Consider the following 19959-nt stretch of genomic DNA (forward strand, 5'->3'; position numbering starts at 1 on the left):
CTTGCAGGGCCTGGGCATTGCAGAGGATGTAAATTTCTCTCAAGTCTGGAAAGACCATTGTGGACAATCTTTTCGGGAAATACCTTTACCAGTTAAAGCAACAGGATACTTGATTATTAAGTCCAGAAATTCTATTGACAGTAAAATAGTACTTAATAATTGGAAGTAAAATAGCACTTAACAAACTTGGGAATATAACTTTACAGCTCCAGCAGTTGCACGGACTGGTCGAGTTTTGTTGGAGAGTGATGCAGTCCTCTTCATTCATCTAGATCCCTCTTCAGATGGAGAACTTAGCTGATTATTTATGCCTCTATCTCCAAAGTTTTCTAGTGTTTCTGCGCAACGAAACCTTACAAGACCCCTGCTTTTAACCCCTGTGTGGTCAGCAGGTCATCTCAGAGTCAGGCTCGTGTAAAACAATAATTGGCTCTAGCTGTTGCTAGGCAAATTTAATTGTTTCTTAATGATGTCTTCTCCTAACAGCCACCTGGTCTCAGAATCTCGGACATGAGTGGAATGAAATGGTTTAATATTAAATCTGATTCTGATATTAAACAAGTTTTCTATTGATTAAAGCCAGACAATTGAAGGCCATGATGTGCCATCCAATGGACTTTATCGGGGACCTGGAAAGGTCCATTGTTTGAATACATTTAGCTGAAACTGCTCTTTCCCACACAGAGACAGAAACTCATAGTAACTTGATTCAATACACTTTAAATAAAAACCCAGTCTTTCTAAAATGATGATTGATTCATTAATTATAACTCAATCAAGATTCATCACTTTAATAATCATTGGTTTCATGATGAGTAGCAATTTAATAATCAGTACAGGATACAAATGTTAGTACTGAGCACAAGGTAGCTTCTTTAGTCACGTGTTAATTACAAAATGGCTTCCTTGACCTTGTTAATCATTCCAGTGGATACAGGATAAAAATGGTCAGGTTAAACTAAAATCTAACAACCCAAGCTTGTCTACAAGGGGACTGGGAATGACTGGATTGATCTGCAGAAATCTGGCATGGACTCTATGGGAAGAATGGCCTCATTATGGTCGTAAATGACTATGACACATAGCGGGAGTGCACTCTGTGTAATACTTTGAATGTGTTAGCGAATTCCATAATTCTCCTTATTTGATGCCATCATCAAATTTCGTTACTTCGCATTGAGACTTTGGCTGTCTTTGTGTAACAGTGACATGACCTAGCAGATTATGGATCCCTGCTGGTGAAAGGGAATTATTCATCCGACTATGTGCCTTACGATTAATGGGGCAGGTGATCTTCGTACCCGACAGGTTTTCCAGCAGCTGTTAGTTGTGTTTATCTGATCAAGCGCTCTCCAACCATCTGTTGGAGTTCATACTCTTGGTCTATCTACATGGATAATACACAATGACTCAGCTGCAATCGCTCTGACTGAAGCAACATGCACTACATCCTGAAAAGGACCAAACCACGTTCCCGTTGGAAGGTATATGTGTAACTTTCCCTTGAGGGCAGAGGCGAGTTCTCTCTGAACCCTTCATGGTAGGCAAGTCTATCAGCCCTCAGTGCCTATTTTGAAAAGTTACTCTACAAATATTGGTCTCTCTGCAAAAGTCAAAAGTGCATTTTCTGCTGCTGCCCTGTGCACATGCTCTTCGAATAAAAACCGTGATATTATGCTCCTTTGTGCGTTATTTTTTCCAGAAATTAATGGGCATTAAACCACTGTCTGGAAATGCTTTGATGCACATTTGCCGATAATCTTCTCAAACAAATGTATTTGTGATCGATATTTGCTGGAATGTGGGTCCAGTGATAGAATTCACACCAAGGGAATGACCATGAAATCAAAAGTGGTGTTAACTAGTAGGGATCGTCATTCCGAATCTTGCTCATTTACTTAACCTGGCAGCATGCAAGTGTTAATCGATCAAGGTAGAATTCACAGTGTGACAGTTATTTCCCATTTGATTATTACTGATATTAACTCAGTCTGATTTCGATGTCTGATACCAAAAGCATTCATTCTGCCTGACATCACCACCTGATATTAGTGTTAATGAAGTTGGTGAATTAGCATTTCGAGCATTTGGAAGCATTTCCACTTTTGTTGATTTAATTCAGACATTATTTAATTTATTTTACTCTTGTGAGCATTCTAATTAAGAAATGGAAAGAGGAATGTCACTGCGACGCATTTCCTATGCTCCTATCTTCAATACTAGCGCAAATTATTAACCATCTGTTAGCGTGGGAGTGCAACATCAAAGGTCGGGTTTGCCCCCGGCTATTTATAGACTGAGATTCTCATATAACTTTCAGGAAGTAAAACTAGGAGATGAGTCAATGAGTGCACTTATACGACAGGTAGCAGTGTCAGATTACCACGGGTGGGCTGATGTTGAGCTGGCTGAGTCAGAGACATTGCCACCTGCACCTTAGCTCAAAGATCAGGGGGCAAAGTAACATTGCGTGAGCTCCATTCTCTGCGCAGATACTTTGCAATGTTAGGCGAAAGAGGATGGGTGTTCCACATTTAAAGCAGTTGTCGTTAAACCCTGGCTTTGCATTGGGCTGTAGTTATATATTACCCGGAGCTGCTGGTTGGAGCTGGTTTTACAACTCTTTAGTGTATTTCAATCTCACCAGCTGCAAACAGATTCCCGTCCATTAGATTTGTAAAAGGCAGATCGTACTTTACTAATCTAATTGTATATTTTGATGAAGTAACTGAGAAGGTTAATGAAGGGAAAGCAATGCATATTATGTACGTAAATGGCTTGGGTATTAGAATACAGAGTAAAACTTTCTAAATTTGCTGATGCTACGAAACATGGAGGTGTGACAGACAATGAACATGATGACAATCAACTGCAACAGAACATCAATAGGCGAGCAGATTGGACAGACAAGTGGCAGATGGAATTTAATACAGAGATGTGATGTGATGCATTTTGGAAAAAAGGCATAGGAGAGGTAATATGACTAAATGGCACAGACTTCACTAGTGGGCAGTGACATGGGGGTACAGGTGTATCGATCTTTGAAGGTGGTAGGATGTATTGAGAGGGTGATTAGTAAAGCCAATGGGATTTAGAGTTTCATAAATAGAGACATTGAGTATAAAAGCATGGTGATTATGTTGAACTTTTATAAACATCTGGCTAGGCCACAACGAGAGAATTGCATCCAGTTCTGGTCACCACACTTTAGGAAGGATGTTCGAGTCCTTGAGATGGTGCAGATGAGATATATCAGAATAGTTTCAGGGAAGAGGGAACTTAACGACAAGGTTAGGTTGATGAAGTGGGAGGCAGTGTAGTGGTAATGTAATTGGACTAGTAGCCAGAGGCCCAGTTTAATGCTCTGGGGTCATGAGTTCAATTCCCACCATGGCAAATGGTGAGATTTGAATTCAATTAATAAAAAAATCTGGAATTAAAAAAATAACTAGTCTAATGGTGACCATGAAACCATTGTCGATTGTTACAAAAAACCATCTGGTTCTCTAACGTCCATTAGGGAAGGAAATCTGCCGTCCTTATCCGGTTTGGCCTACATGTGACTCTAGACCCACAGCAATGTGATTGACTCTTAAAATGCCCTCTGAAATGGCCCAGCAAGCGACTCAGTTTCTCAAGGGCAAATAGGGATGGGCAATAAATGTTGGTCTAACCCGCGATGCTCACATCCCGTGAATGAATTAACAAAAAAGCTGGTGTTGTGCTCATTGGAGCAAAGGAGATTGATAGGAGATCTGACAGCGGAGGATAAGATTTTGATCGGTTTGGATAGTGCAGAAAGAGCAAAGCTATTCCCATATCTGATGCCACAAGGCGTAGAGGACACAGATTTTTTTTTTTACTTGTCTCATGGGATGTTGGCATTGCTGGCAAGGCCAGCATTTATTGACCATCCCTTATTTCCTTTGAGAGGTGATGGTGAGCCGCATTCTTGAATTGCTGCTGTTCATCTGGTGCAAGTACACCCACCGTGCTGTTCGGGAGGGATTTCCAGGATTTTGAACCAGTAACAGAGAAAGAACAGCGTAATATTTCCAAGTCAGAATGGTGCGTGGCTTGGAGAGGAACTTGCAGTTGGTGGTGCTCCCACACGTCTGCTGTCCTTGTCGTTCTAGTTTGTAGAGGTCGTGGGTTTGGAAGGTGCTGTCGAAGGAGACTTGGTGAGTTGCTGCAGTGCCTCTTGTATATAGTCCACACTGCTGTTACTGTACGTTGATGGTGGAGCGAGTAAATGTTGAAAGTGGTTGATGGGGTGCCGATCAAGCAGGCTGCTTCGTCCTGGATGGTGTTGAGCTTCCTGAGTGTTGTTGGAAATGCACGCATCCAAGCAAATGGAGATTATTCCATCACACTCCTGACTTGTGCCTTTTCGATATTGGACAGGCTTTGGGGAGTCAGGAGGTGGGTTACATGCCGCAGAATTCCCAGCCTCTGACCTTCTCTTGTCGCCACAGTATGTATGTGGCTGGTCTAGATCAGTTTGTGATCTATGGTAACCCCAGGATGTTGATACTGGAGGATTCAGCGATGGTAATGTTGTTGGATATGAAGTAGAGATGGTTTGATTCTCTCGTATTGTAGATCGTCATTGCCTGGCATTTGTGTGTCGTGAATATTACTTACTATTCCTATTCAAAGGGAAAGGTTGCACCACAACTGGACTGGGACCTACATCCTCACGGGGAGATTCATTCGTGTCATTGGCGAGGGTTTAAACTGGATTGGCAGGGGAATGGGCACCAAAATAAAGTAACAGAAAAGAAGACTAAGGTGCATATTGTGAGAGTGTTAGACAGTAGCAGGGAAGAGTATCGTTCTGTATTAGATGGGAGCAGAATGAAAAGTACGATGAAGAATGCAATGACAGGATTACAATGCACAACGTGTGGTGAATAAGGTTGGTGAGCTACAAACTGTACTGGGGATATGTTGTAGTGACAATAATGGAAAGATGACTGAAAATGGCGCTTAATATACAAGGATATCAAGTGTTTATAACTGACTACCAGCTGCTGTCTTTTCTCATGTATATTGATAAGATCTAATCTATTCATAGCGTGATGTATGTGACGGGGTGATGTGGGGGATGGGGGTAACAAATCTTATATCCTCAATATCTGAAACAACGTTATCTACCAGGTCCTGAGCCAACATGTCACAGGCCCTTCCTTTTGAGTTCACAAATAAATGGAGGCAGATTAGTCCATCCTGCCGTGATGTTCACTACGGTGTTGGACACCCTCGAGTTGCTCCCTCCTTTCAGTAGTTTTGAGTACTGTCCTGAATGCAGGCAAGTGCTTCTGTGGATATTTACGGTGGGTGCCTCCCATGTTGCTGCTGTTACCAGGAGGGTGATCAGCTTTACTGCTACCCACCGGGCTGCCATTGCTCTGGCGGCATACCTGAAACAAAATAATTAAGAGATCTGCTGCTGACCCTCCTGTTGGCAGAAACAGAATGTCAGTCATGTAGTTTGACTTGAGACCCTGGGAGTGGTGTCATCCTGTGCGGCATTCCTGGAAAATAAAATATCAATCCCATCACTTTAAGAATTTTCTGTTCAGGATATACCTGTACCAAACCTCTGAGCTGACACACAGTGATTTTTTTTCATATGTAGTCCAAGCAGAAACCACCAAGACAGTGTGTGTGGTTTTATTTTTTTCCTAGAATCTCTTTAAATTTCAGGTTAGAATACCAACTCAAGTTAATGTAATTTAATTCATCATCTTCAATTCATTGTAGATATCTAATCAAATTCCTGAAGCTGTCAGCAATGCTGTTGCAATAGATTTTGAAAGTTGTATGGTCAGCTTAAACTGCTGGTGGAAAGGGTTAACTTTCTGCTGGTCTGAAAGTGGGTGGGGCGAATGTTCTGGGATGGACCAGTGATGATGTTACCACCCCTTTACCTACGAAGACAGAACAAACCATGAGCTATGGAATAGTCTAAGCTCATACTTTTCAGACAAATAAGACATTTCCCAATTACCAGTATCCGACATTAAACATTACCCTGTTCTCACATGCGTGAATTTATATCTGAATTAAAATTCCCGCGTTTATCAAAATACAGTCAGGATGTGATTCTTAGCCATAAATCTCAAATCGAATCTTATAACTTAAACATTTAGTTTGTTGACACCTTCCTTTTATCCAACTCATATTCCTCATTGTGACATCCTTCTTTTAAAAAAATGTGCTGACACCCCTTTTGCACAAGCACCCTTCAGGGAAGAAATCATATTAAGACTTCTACACATACATTATCCACACAATTTGTGTAATACTCATACATCTTAACTTAAGATGAAAGAAATAAAAGAAAGGAAATAAATTGCATCAGTAGTCTTGGTCCTTCATTTAAATCTGCTAAACTTCAACCAGCGGCCTCTGACAGGCATGGGGGAAGGAAAGGGTGGTCGAGTTTTCAACCACAGGAAAAATCGAATTGACAGTTCCGAGTATCATTACCTAACGTGAACCCCACCCCCCCCCACCCCCCACCCACCTTAATGTAAACCTTCTCTCACTCAACCTGCCAAAACAAAGTGTGTACTTTAACAGCTTCTCATCAACTTTCGGAGATATCAAAACTTTAGAACATCATGTAGACCAGGCCACTGAGGGTTAATAAACCATTAGTTTGATGACACAGACAAAGCTAACACAGGCCGACAAGGAAATCACAGTACACTAATATAATACACGAACAGAAACTTATGCACACACAAGTTTCCTTCCTTTTCATCTTTTCTGACAGCATTTTAATTTACTGTGGTGCTTCCAATTTAACTTCTCCTAACCCTTCTCTGACTCCTATCTATGTCTGCTCAAGACAGTTCTCTGAAATGATAAAAACAACCCCAAATTATTTACTGCCAACCTTCTGAGATCATTTATCTTTCCTCATGACTGCTATGCACCATGCACCCACTCTCTTGGCCTTATGTGCTCATGACAAAGTGCACAGTTGCCTTTTCCTTTGTGTCCTTCGTCTATTTGTTTGTTCTTTATCTTAGATGACATTTTAGTTTCTTAAAAGTAACTTTCTAAATGACACTAACATTTTGCATCTCAGAGTTATTCCAAAGTCAAATAACAGTGTTGCTTGGGTGACAAGTTTTTCTTCATTCCATTGATTTCTTCCCAAAAATATTTCTCTGTATTCAGAGAAACTGACTAGAATGGTTTTTTATGTTGTTTTTTTTTTAGTTTGTCTTAATTTGATTTTCCCATTAAACCTCAAAACATCTCTATCAGGGAAGACAGCGTTTTAGATTAAACTCCAATTGTTTCCCAACTTTTAACATTTTGTAAGAGGCTCCTACCTCATGGAATTTTTAATGCAACAAAAATGATTCCAAATTCCAATTCACAGCACTAAACAATTTAAAGTCAAAACTGCCAATGTTATTTATGAGCGAGCTTTATCTCTGGAAGGTCATTAATGAAATTCCAGTCTTCCCAACATAACAGGTCCATTAACCTTCATAATTACAATTTAATTCAAACCAATGCTCATTAACTACACATAAAATACGTGCTCTTTTAAAATTTCACATTCTTAAAACAAAAGATTTAACACCAGCTACTTAAACAAACTTTAAACAGACAGAATCTTTCCCATATCTCCTTTGTTTATCCTTATGTCTCTTAAACCAATATCCAGTTCATGACATTTGTTACTTAAAAACAGTCACGAAGACATGCCTTTAATTTAAATTGCAAAATAAAACAAGACCCGATTTTAAACTTTCGTCCATAGAGTCATACATTCATAGAGTTATACAGCACAGAGTCAGGCCCCTCGGCCCATCGTGTCCGTGCTGGCCATCAAGCGCAAAACTATTCTAATCCCATTTTCCAGCACTTGGCCCGTATCCTCTCATGCTATAGCGTTTCACGTGCTCATCTAAATACTTCTTAAAGGTTGTGAGGATTCCTGCCTCTACCACCTCTTCAGGCAGTGCTTTCGAGATTCCAACCACCCTCTGGGTGAGCATTGTTTTCCTCAAATCCCCTCTAAACCTCCTGCCCCTGACTTTAAATCTATGCCCCCTGGTTATTGACCCGTCCACTAAGGGAAGAAGTTCCTTCCTATCTAACCTATCAATGCCCCTCATAATTTTGTATCCCTCAATCCTGTCCCCCCTCAACCTTCTCTGCTCTCAGGAAAACAACCCTAGCCTTTTCAGTCTCTTTTCATAGCTGAAATGCTCCAGCCCAGGCAACATCCTGGTGAACCTCCTCTGCACCCTCTCGAGTGCAATCACATCCTTTCTGCAGCGTAGTGCCCAAAACTGTACACAATACTCCAGCTGTGGCCTAACTAGTGTTTTATACAGCTCCATCATAACCTCCCTGCTCTTATATTTTATGCCTCGGCTGATAAAGGCAAGTATCCCATATGCCTTCCTAACCATCTTATCTACCTGTGCTGCTGCCTTCAGTGATCTTTGGACAATTACGCCAAGCTCCCTCTGACCTTCTGTACTTCCGAGGGTCTTACCATCCATTGTATATTCCCTTGCCTTGTTAGTCCTCCCAAAATGCATCACCTCACATTTCTCAGGATTAAATTCCATTTGCCACTGCTCCTGCCATCTTAGCAGCCCATCTATATCATCCTGTAATCTAAGGCTTTCCTTCTCACTATTTACGACACCACCAATTTTCGTGTCATCTGCGAACTTACTTATCATGCCTCTTATATTCACGTCTAAATCATTAATGTACACTACAAACAGCAAGGGTCCCAACACCGATCCCTTTGGTACACCACTGGTCACAGGCTTTCACTCGCAAAAACACCCTTCGACCATCACCCTCTGCCTCCTGCCACTCAGCTAATTTTTGATCCACTTTGCGAAATTGCCCTGGATCCCATGGGTTGTTACATTCTTAACCAATCTCCCATGTGGACCTCATCAAAATCCTTACTGCAGTCCATGTAGACTACATCAACTGCTTTACTCTCATCTACACATCTAGCCACCGCCTCAAAAAAATCAGTCAAGTTGGTTGGACACGATCGCCCCCTGACAAAGTTATACTGTCTATCCCTGATTAATCTCTACCTCTCCAAGTGGAGATTAAGCCTGTCCCTCAGAATTTTGTTCCAATATTTTCTCAATCACTGATGTTAGATCCAATTAAAATAGTGTTTTAAACTTCAAATTGGATATCTGCCAGACATCTTCAGACATTCAAGACTGAAGCTTATCTCTTAGAAAATTGTTCATTGCCTTTTCACAGTTGCAAAACCAACTTTTAACATAAAAATAAAAACTTTAATTTAAAGTATAATTCAATTTTTATATCCCATTTCCGGGTGCACAGTCTTAACTTGAAACCGAACACACTCAACAATCACCTTCACACTATTCAATTCCAAATAACTTAGAAAAATTGATTCCTGTAATGGGTTATGAATTCAAAGTACCAAAAATCTGCATTAAATTTCCAGTCCCCAACCGATGGAACACGCACATCAACTAGTTCACACCCAAAACATGACTCAAGGTTCCCAAAAAAATATACATCTGCAATAATAAAACAAGAGAACAAGTAACAGACTCATACTTTCAACATTTAAGCTGGACAACAAAGAGTTAACGACGTCAGCTCCACATCACACAACTACACAGACATTGGAAGCTTCCAGCATTCATGCAGACTCGAACAAAGAAACAGTAACTTGTTTTTCCTCACTTTTAAATTTCACTAAAGCATCTAGTTTAAATTGTCCCTCTTACCTCAGCCTGATACCTCTCACTTTCCCACCTCAGCTCTCACCCTTCTAACACGTGTGACCTGTCTCTTTTCCTGAACTAGCCGAGCTAATTCAGACTTTCCAGACTGACACATGGTAAGATAGCACTTGAATAATGTACTTATTCACTTTTTTCTGTTTTTTCCACCATTCGTTCCCCTTATTGGGGTCCTCGAGGGATCCCAACCTTCCTGCTCATTTTATCTAAAGTTCTCCTTGTTTTTGGCTGCCAGAAATTCGGTGAGTGACCCTTCAGGTCCCCACTCTGGATCCTTATTTGCCATGGCTGATGTTTTATAGTCTGACTATTGTTACTATTTGTGTGGGTATGGACCTCTCGCTCCCGTACGATCGTTCCTGCGTGGGAAACGGACCTCCCATTTCCTCTCTGAAGGTTCTTACTTACTATTTTGTGTGGGTGCGGACCTCTCACTACCCTTCACTTGGCTAACCCCAAGAACGTTATTACCTCCTCGATTACCCAAGGTACCACGATCCTGGCGCTGCGCTGCCTTAGGTTACTCCACCCGTGGGCCTATCCTTTGGTTCGGATCCTCAAATTGGCCTGCTAGCCTCCTATCCCGAACGCCGACCTCCCTATCTAATGGGTGGTAAAGTAAATGTATTCACCCACTCTCTGAGGCCAACATTCGACCGGGCACCAAGACTGAGCCTTGGGGATCCTGCCGACTACGCCAAATTGTTGTGAAGAAAATAACATGTCTCAAGTCCACAGGATTAAAATAAATAAAGGGAGTAAGGGAGAAGTGTCAGGTGAAACATCCAGAGGCTTCTCAATGAAACAGAGTCTGTAGTACAAATTTACAGAGTACAATAACCATTACTCATTTGTCCACATACCGCCCCCACCCCCTGCCCCCAACACATTCCAAAGCTGCAGCTTGATCAATAAACTAAAGTATATTTTCTTACTAATCATCCCCCGTTGCCTCCTTCCCATTCTTGAGGCTTGGTATTTCATTGTCTATAATATCCTGTGTCTCCTGCTTTGTCTCAAGGACGCTATGTTTACACAGATGTAAAGGCAATTAGACTTCTAAGTTGTGCAGCTTTCCATAAACATTGCCACGTATCCCATCATGCCCTGGTTCCCCACAACAACAGTGCTTCCATCTTCCTTCTAAGACTGTTAACGTATCATAATGCGAAATAATCTACTAATATTTTCCTACTGGTCCCATTTCAGGTATTGTCTCCAATACCCCAGGTCTGACACAGTTTAGCCATTATACAATGAGTAGTAATATGTGGATATGTATTTAAACGCTTACTATAGCTATTCTCCCCGGTGCACCAATACTTCCAGCAAGGGTCTGTAATACTAAGGAATAATGTCTTCTCCCCACCCCTTTATATTCCAGCCCTGTTGAGAAATGGCCAACATTCTATTAACTAGTTTAAGTGTTTTCTCCACCTGTCTAATAACTTTTGTTTTAATTCTATGCTTGACTCCCAAATCTCTACAGTTCCTAATTTTCCATGCTTTCCAACATTCAGAACAAATTTTCAGGCAATTAAAAAACCATGCAAGAACTACTGAATGGAGAGCAAGAGGTCTTTAAATCGCCTAATATAGACTGGGTTAGTAACAATATAACGGATAAAGAGGGCGAGGAATTTATGAAATGTGTGCAAGAGAACTTTCTTGATTACTGTATTTTCAACTCAACAAGGAAGAAGCAGCGTTGCAACTGGTTCTTTGACAAGAAATGGGCAAGTGGAGCATGTTTCAGTGGGAGAGCAGTAGTGGATCAGAGGTCACAATATCATAAGGTTTAGAATATTTATGGAAAAGGACAATGAATAATAAAGTATAAAATACTTAACTGGAGGTGGGCTAATTTCAATGGATTGAAAAGCGGCCCTTTGTTGATCTGAATTAAAAGCGAGCAGGCAAAACAGCAATTGAACAATGAGAGGCCTTCAAAGAGGTGGTATATTCCCATTAGGGAGAAAGGAAGGGGGAAAAAAGTTGGAGTCTTCTGGATGAACAAAGATATAGAGGTTAAAATGAGACAGAAAACGAGCACTTGTGGCAAATGTAATGTTCAAAGTAAGTGGAGAATGAAGCTGAATATAGAAATTACAGGGGAATCTAAAAAGGGGAGAAAGGCAGGCCACTATCATTAGCGATTAACATAAAAGGGGACCCAAATGTCTTTTATAAACCCATACAGTCAAATGATAGTCAAAGGAATGGTGAGGCTGGTTAGAGAGGCAGAGGGCATGGTTAAGGTAATTAATGAATACTCTGCAATTGTCTTCAATAGAGAAGAAGCTGTCAATATATAAGGGAGGAGGCAGTAGTGATGTTTGATAGGAAATAATAGATAAGGGGGATGTACTTTACATGGTGGCAATCCTCGAAGTATAAAAGTCACTCTATCCGGATGAGAATGCATCCTGGGATGGAAATTGTGGAAGCTCTGGCCACAAACTTCCTACACTTTTGGATATTGCGGTAGTGCCAGAGGATTGGAGTGTTGCAAGTGTTATACTCCTGTTTAAAGAAAGGGGAGAGGGATAAACTCAGCAACAACAGGCCCTTCAATGTAACATCGGTAGTGGAAAAACCTTTACAGACAATTATCCAGGACAAACCTAATTCATATTTGAAAGTTATAGTCTGGTAAATTAAAGGCAGCAACGATCTGTTAAAGACAAATCGTGTTTCATTGACAGAATTGAGTTATTTGATGAAGTAACAGAGAGGTTGATGAGGGTACTGTGGTTCATTTTGTGTATATTTGCTTTCAAAAGATGTTTGACAAATTACCACATAAGAGATTTGTTAGCAAAATTGAAACTCCTGGATTAAAGAGATAGTGGCAGCATGGGTACAGATTTTGCTAAGTGGCAGAAAGCAGAGGGTATCGGTGAATGGTTGTTTTTTTTATATATATACTGGAAGAAGGAATCGATATTAGGAACTATATATAGATATATATATATCATACACACATAATATAATATTTGGGGTTTTCCAGGGTGTAATTTTGAAGATGAAATGAAACTTGGAATGCAGCAAACAATGAGTTAGATAATAGTGGAAATCAAAAGAACATAAACAGACTGGTGAAATTGGCAGAGACATGACAGATGAAATTTAATGCAGAAGAGTATAAAGTGACACAAAGTGATAGAAAGAATAAGGAGAGGTCATATGCAATTAATGATACAATATTAAAAGGGAGAAGGTTCAAAGAGACCTGGGGTTGGATCTACACAAATCTTTGAAGGTAGGCAGGACATGTTAAAAATGTTAAAATGTATATGTGGTCTTGGCTTTATTAATGGAAGAATAGAATAGAAGTGAAGGAAGTTGTGCAAATCATTTATAAATTACTGGTTAGGCCTCAGCTGGACTATTCTGTTCAATTGTGGTCACCACATTTTAGGAAGGATGTCAACGCCTTGTAGACAGTACAATACTATGCATGAGAGATTGCAGTAATGTTGAGGCATTGGAAACGTCGAATTGTTCTGTCTGCAGCAGAGAAGGTGAAGAGGCGATTTGTTAGAGTGTTCAAAATCATGAAAGGTTTTGGTAGAGTAAATAAGAAGAAAGTGTTTCCAGTGTTAAAACGATCAGTAACCATGGGAAATATATCAGGTGATTGACAAAAGAACGAGAGGCGAAATGAGGAAACTAATTTTCAATCTATGTCAAAAGGCTACTCCAATTCCATCTGCAGAACCTTCTCGAATGCTTACGGGAAATCCATTCCGGTAATATCCATAGACATTTCCCTTATCAGCCTTATCAAAAAATATCAACTAGACTGGACATCAGCTGGTTGGCACAGTGGTGCAGCGGTTAGCACTGCAGCCTCACAGCTCCAGCGACCTGGGTTCAGTTCTGGGTACTGCCTATGCTGAGTTTGCAAGTTCTCCCTGTAACCGCGTGGGATTTTTGCCGGGTGCTCCGGTTTCCTACCACTTGCAGGTTGATAAGTAAATTGGCCATTGTAAATTGCTCCTAGTGCTGGTAAGTGGTAGGAGAATACTGGAGATGGGATTGGGGATATGTGATTAATGTAGGATTAGTATAAATGGGTGGATGTTGGTAGGCACAGACTCGGTGGGCCGAAGGACCTTTTTCAGTGCTGTATCTCTAAATAAAATAAAATAATTTATTCAGACAAGACTTAACCTTGATAAAGCCAACTTGGTTCCCTCTCTGATCAGCTGCTATTTGTTCAGGTATTCAGTCATTCTGGCCCTGATAATAAATTGTTGCAGCTTCCACAAAAGCAACGGATATCTGACAGGCCTGTAGATTCTTAGTGGTAGAATTTTATAGCGAGTTGCAGCGCAATACGGGAGCTATCCCAGCCAGTCAATGGAACTGAATTTTCGGTGTTGCATGCAAGGAACAGCCATTCAAATCGCCCGTTTTGCACCACGGCTCGAGATGAGTGAGTGAGTGAGTGAAAGACAGACAGACAGACTTGAATTTATAGAGAACCTTTCACCAACTCAGGACGCCTCAACAGCCAATGGAGAACTGTTGCAGTGTTGCAATGTTGGGAAAGTAGCAGACAGTTTGCATACAGCGAGCTCCCACAGACAGCAATGCGATAATGACAAGGTTGTCTGCATTTTGTGATGAATGAAGGACAAATATTGGCCAGGACACAGGGGATAACTTCCCTGCTGTAGTTTTTAGAAATCATGTCCTGGCATCTTTCACATCCACCTGAAAGGACAGACAGGGCCTTGGTTTAATATTTCATCCAAATAAAGCACCTCCAACAGTGCAGCACTCCCTCAGTACTGCACTGGCGTGTCAGCCTAGATTTCTATGTTCAACTCTGGGTGATGAGAGTGCTACCAACTGAGGCTGACACTCTTAACAGAGTGAAATTTGCAATTTTACTGTCTAACGGCACAATTCCCAGATGATGATAACTTTGAGAAGATGTATCTGACCCTCTGCAATGTTCTCAGCTACTTATTTTAATACACTGGGATGGAAAACTTCAGGTGTCGGAGATGTATTTATCTTAAGTTCCATTATTTTCACAATTACCATCATTTGACCATTACTGAATGTAGTAAAGTACTCACTTGATTTATTTCGTTCCCTTCTCTCGCTGGTATTTTACCCTCTTCCTCTACCATGAAAACTGTCACAATGTACTTGTTTAATAAATAGTTCCTTACCTTCTTGTCTATTACAGAATCACCTGTGTCTGTCTTTAATTAGTCCATATCTCACTCAGCCACTCCCTTACACTTAACATATTTATAAAGACAAGCATTTTTATTTGCCTATATAAAATTTGCAAGTGTTTTCGTATTTCCAACTTGCAGCTTTTAATATTTTCTTTGTGTCCTTGTGTTGTTTTCTATATTCCATCCAATCCTCCTGATTGCCATTTCTCTTGACATTTGTGTTCACAGCTTCCTTTACTTTTATACTGTGTCTTAACTCATATGTTGACCATGGTTATTAGACAATGCAAGTGGAAGGTTGCTCATTCGGTGTATATATTGGTCTTTTACTGTTCTAAATATTTGTCTGAATGCTTCCCATTTTTTCTGTAGGTTTGCCCATTAAGAGCTCAGCCCTCCACATTCCTCTGATTTCAGACTGACTTAAAGTTAAAACCTTGGTTTATGCCGCATCTTTCTCCTGAAACTTAATATCAAAAGCTATCGTATTGTGGTCACTAAAGCCATTTATAAGATTTCCAATGACCGTTTCTTAGTTAATTTTGGCTTGTTGTTCATCACTAAATCTAATATGGCCTGCACCCTGTCCTCGACATTTCAGAAAACTGTTCTGGTGACACTCTGGGAGGTAGGAGTTCATGTCAGGATGTGGCACGAAACGGGCACTATTGGACTGACCGCTCATTATACACAGCACCTAGTATTTACTGCAATGCAGTCAATGGAATTAAATCTGCTAAATATACTAATACTATACTATACTCGACATCCGCAGAGCTTTCCATGAAGTTCCACAGCAAAGGCTGTGGCACTGAATTAAAACACCGAGGGAAGGGTTTTTCCCCCATTATTGTTGATTGAAGCTTGGGTAGTAACAATCCGGCAGCCTGTTTAACACCTGTCTCAGCTTTATTTTCCGTTGTTGTCATCGGTAAACCAGAAGATGAGGAAGCAATTTGTTGACAGAGGGTAAGTAGATGGTGCGAGTTTGTGTCTGATTTAGGGTCTAGAAGATGAGTGGAGTGCCCTAAGGCTGGGAGTCAGGTATTGTTACATTTTACACATGGTCCCAATTCAGAAAATAATATAACTTCCAAATTGCAGATTAAAGGAACAATCTAAATGCACAACCCGTGGGTTACACGAATATTTTAAATAATATATTATCGTGGACAGGATTACAACATATGAAATGCAATACACATAATTGACACTGAAAGTAAACTGTAGTAGATACGGACTTGATAGACAGCAATTCGCTAACAGAAAAGAGGACCCACACTTGTAGTTATACAAGTGAAAGATCAACTCGTTATTGAGACATCACACTTCACCATCCCAGTAGAATGGCCCCTGCAGTGATTTACTCACACTTAATTCAATTCCTTTCAACTATCCCATTATCATAGTGACATGGTCTTAATTAGCTCAGTGCTTTTTCTCATAGGCATCAGTGATCAGATAGCATGCTGCAGATGATTACATAAATTCTGAGTGCTTACTTTCAGACATTGCATTATCCCCTTTATTTGTGGGAGATGTCCGTTCCCTGCGCCCCCTTACACAGTACAAGGCTTACAATCTCATATTCAGCCTTTCAGTCCCATGTTCAGCAGAACGTTGTTTAGCTCAATATGCGATGGTTTTACTTAAATGTGTGATCGTCCTACACGCTGTACAGGACATTAAGCTATTCAACTAGTATGGACACTCGTTCTCATACTCTGCGAATTCTTTACTGACCTTTCCAGCAGCAATTATCTGGGTAACATTTATACTGTCATTTTGGCCCGTTCAAAATGATTAGCCAGTTGTCATCCATGTTTTCGAACACGTCACTTGTAGTAAATTAAAATTACAAACATAATTGACTGAAACAGCACCCGTTGTGTTATTATGTTCATCACAGTTGTAGCTGTCGGGTTACATCCGAACAAAGACTCTGACCAGCTGACATGTCCAATCTGATTTAAAGTTGTATAGACATCCTCATGTGTGATGTTAATAATTGCTTGATTCAAATACTCAACGGTTGAAACACTGTTCTCTACTTCCACATTCCTTTCTTCCAAATGGCACAATTAGGGTTGCTGCACACTCGGGTTCCCCAGATACCATTTTAAATTCTGTTGGTCGATGACCACTTTGTGCAGATATAATTGCAAATAACCACACCGCATAATTAGAAAGGATTTATTATAGCAATAATAGTCAACTTGCAGACGCATATACTTATTGCATCTGGTCATTAGCGCTACCAAAACCGTTACAAGTACTTAAACTATTGCAACTTTCACGAGAATTGCAGCGATGAAAATACAGAATCAAACTGAAAAGTTATAAAAAATGGCTTTTCTTTTAATAAGTGGACAATGCACTGCAAAATGGCCGCCGAAGATCAGCTGACTTGGCCTGGTTATTCAAGCCCTCACTGTTTGTTAAGGACAAAAGAATACATTCCAGGCTAAGAGGTGTCAATTGCACCCATCCCAAAAACATCAAGTGACATTCTTGAATTCAATGGGTTCTTCTGAAATGAAAAAGGTATGAAGTCGCCACATACTGGCGCATTGTGTGGTCACAGCGGGGAGGGAGTCATGAGTCTTCGAACCGAGGTTAATGTGAGAGACTCGTACCTTGGAAAGGTGGCTCTGTGGAGGGCAAAGGGTGAGAGATCATGAGAACATCACAGAAAAGCAGTTCAGCCAAGGGCTGTGAAAAGAAGACCAGGAAAAAACAAGGAAGGAGCCCTACTGCGAATTCTACTCTTCAACTGGTTGCAGCAGAGAACTGAAAGTGGCCAGCACATCCAGCCTAAAGTCTAAACCACCAGAAAACTACAAACACCCAAGCCTGTAACTTTAACGATACTTTCCTTCAAGAAGGTTCAACAAGTGTATCATGAACCCAAACAACTAGCTCACTTCAAACCCCTTACCATTTTCCTCTCTCTATATCTATTCTTGTGTGTGTGCATGTGTGAGTGACTGCATGTGTGGGTGTGGTTGCGACCATTTCGGGAATGAATATTATTCAGTAAATAGTTTTTTTATGTGTGTTTGTTTTAAACCTACAAGAAAACATGTCACTCTCTATCTAACAAATAAAACACAAGGGGTTAAAACACTAGGAAATAAAAACGCTTGCGGTGGTCAGTTGGGAGGTGAACAGCGGGAACAAGCCACTCCATCGCCCACTTCACCAGAACACTGCATATACACAACACCTAATCCTAAGATTTTCAAGATGGCTCCTGGGCTGGAAGCTCCCTAGGAAGCTCCCTTGCTGTTCAACTCTATCCATGGCCATCTGCTCCCATCCCTAACGTTTTCTCCCCCAATCTGCCCTCTTAAACTGTTTAAATTCCCCTGGCTCTTTAAATCAGTTCATTTTAGCCCTATCTAAAAGTTAACAGTTAGTTTAGTGTATGTTACCTGGGCCCACTGCCCTCCCCCAGCCACACCTGCTCTTTGTTTTCTCAATGAAATTGATCCGGATGAAACTGACGAGAACAGCTGCCGATACTTTAATCTCCGATCCTGCTGTCTTCACAGTCCAGAGTGTCTGCAGCCACGGCATGCGGTAAGTCCATTGAGGTGAAGAAGGAGCTGCGGGACCCGAGAGAAGTCCTGTGAAAAGGTGCCCCGAACACCCAAAACATCCACGAACGGCCCCCCCGGCCGCAACTTCAAAGCGCCCGCGGGAGATGGCTCGGAGAGCATCTGCAGCGCACTGTCGGCAATGCTGCATGCCTTTATTTAAACCACTGCAAAAAAAAAAAACCCTTAGCAAATGTAATCACCTCTAAGTCTGCCAAATGATGCTTCACCTCCCGAAGGACGTGGATGAGCTTTCCGGACGTCGATGGTGGGCACTGAGGAAATGGCTTATTACCTGCACCAGATTCCACCCCCCCTCCCCCCCTTTACCCCCCTTCCACCCCCCCCCCACCCCCGTCCCCTTCCCTGCTCCACCCTCTCAGCTCACCCCCTCACAACCCCGTCCCAGCCCGCCCCCCCTCGCACCATCTTCACCTCCCACCCCCTCCCTCTACCCCTCCCCCTTGCATCCCCTCCTCCCACCGGCACCATCCTACACCTGTGTAGGGGCCCCAACAACCCCACTGCCTTGTGGGCGTCTCGGGAGAGACCAAGGCTAAGGGAGTAAACCCTAACAGTAAATCCGGAGCGGAACCCCGTAGGCGGTCATGTGTCACCTTTGGCATGTTTCTGGCAGTTCCTGCAGCCATACTGGTGCCAAACGTCGTGTCCTGCACTCCTTTGGACCCCACCAGAAAGGCCGAGAGGGGGGTTTTGACGACTGGGCAACTCTCAACCTCCATAAATTTGCCCAGGCATGCGCCATGGAGAGGTCACTCCATAGTTGCCTCACAGCGACTGAAACAACACGGAAGGCAGCAGTTCCGGGTTATAAGTCCAGATAAATTGGCGTAGAAACTGGGCGCCACGGGTTGCCTTTGTCGGTGGGAGAGGTCATTGCACCTCACTGGACAGCTACCTCCCGCCTCAAACCGGGCAGCCCCCGGTCAATAAGGTTCTGTCCCGCCACAGTCTGCCTGCTTAAATGGGTGCTTGGAGCTCAGGGTCATTGCCCGAAAGGTGGACTGATACACCGCACCAAACAACATGAAAAAAGGAAAGAAGGTACCAGCCCTTCGCTTTGCAAGCTGGAACGTCAGAACTATGTGTCCTGGCCTGTCGGAAGACCTTACACAAATCAACGATTCTCGGAAGACCGCCATCATTAACAATGAGCTCAGTAGACTCAATGTGGACATTGCAGCACTTCAGGAGACTCGCCTCCCCGCGAGTGGCTCTCTAGCAGAGCAAGACTACACCTTCTTCTGGCAGGGCAGGGATCCTGAAGAACCAAGACAGCATGGAGTGGGCTTCGCCATCAGAAACTCCTTGCTCAGCATGATAGAGCCTCCCTCAAATGGCTCG

Source organism: Heterodontus francisci, chromosome 34, assembly GCF_036365525.1.
Source record: "Heterodontus francisci isolate sHetFra1 chromosome 34, sHetFra1.hap1, whole genome shotgun sequence".
Classification (NCBI taxonomy): Eukaryota; Metazoa; Chordata; class Chondrichthyes; order Heterodontiformes; family Heterodontidae; genus Heterodontus; species Heterodontus francisci.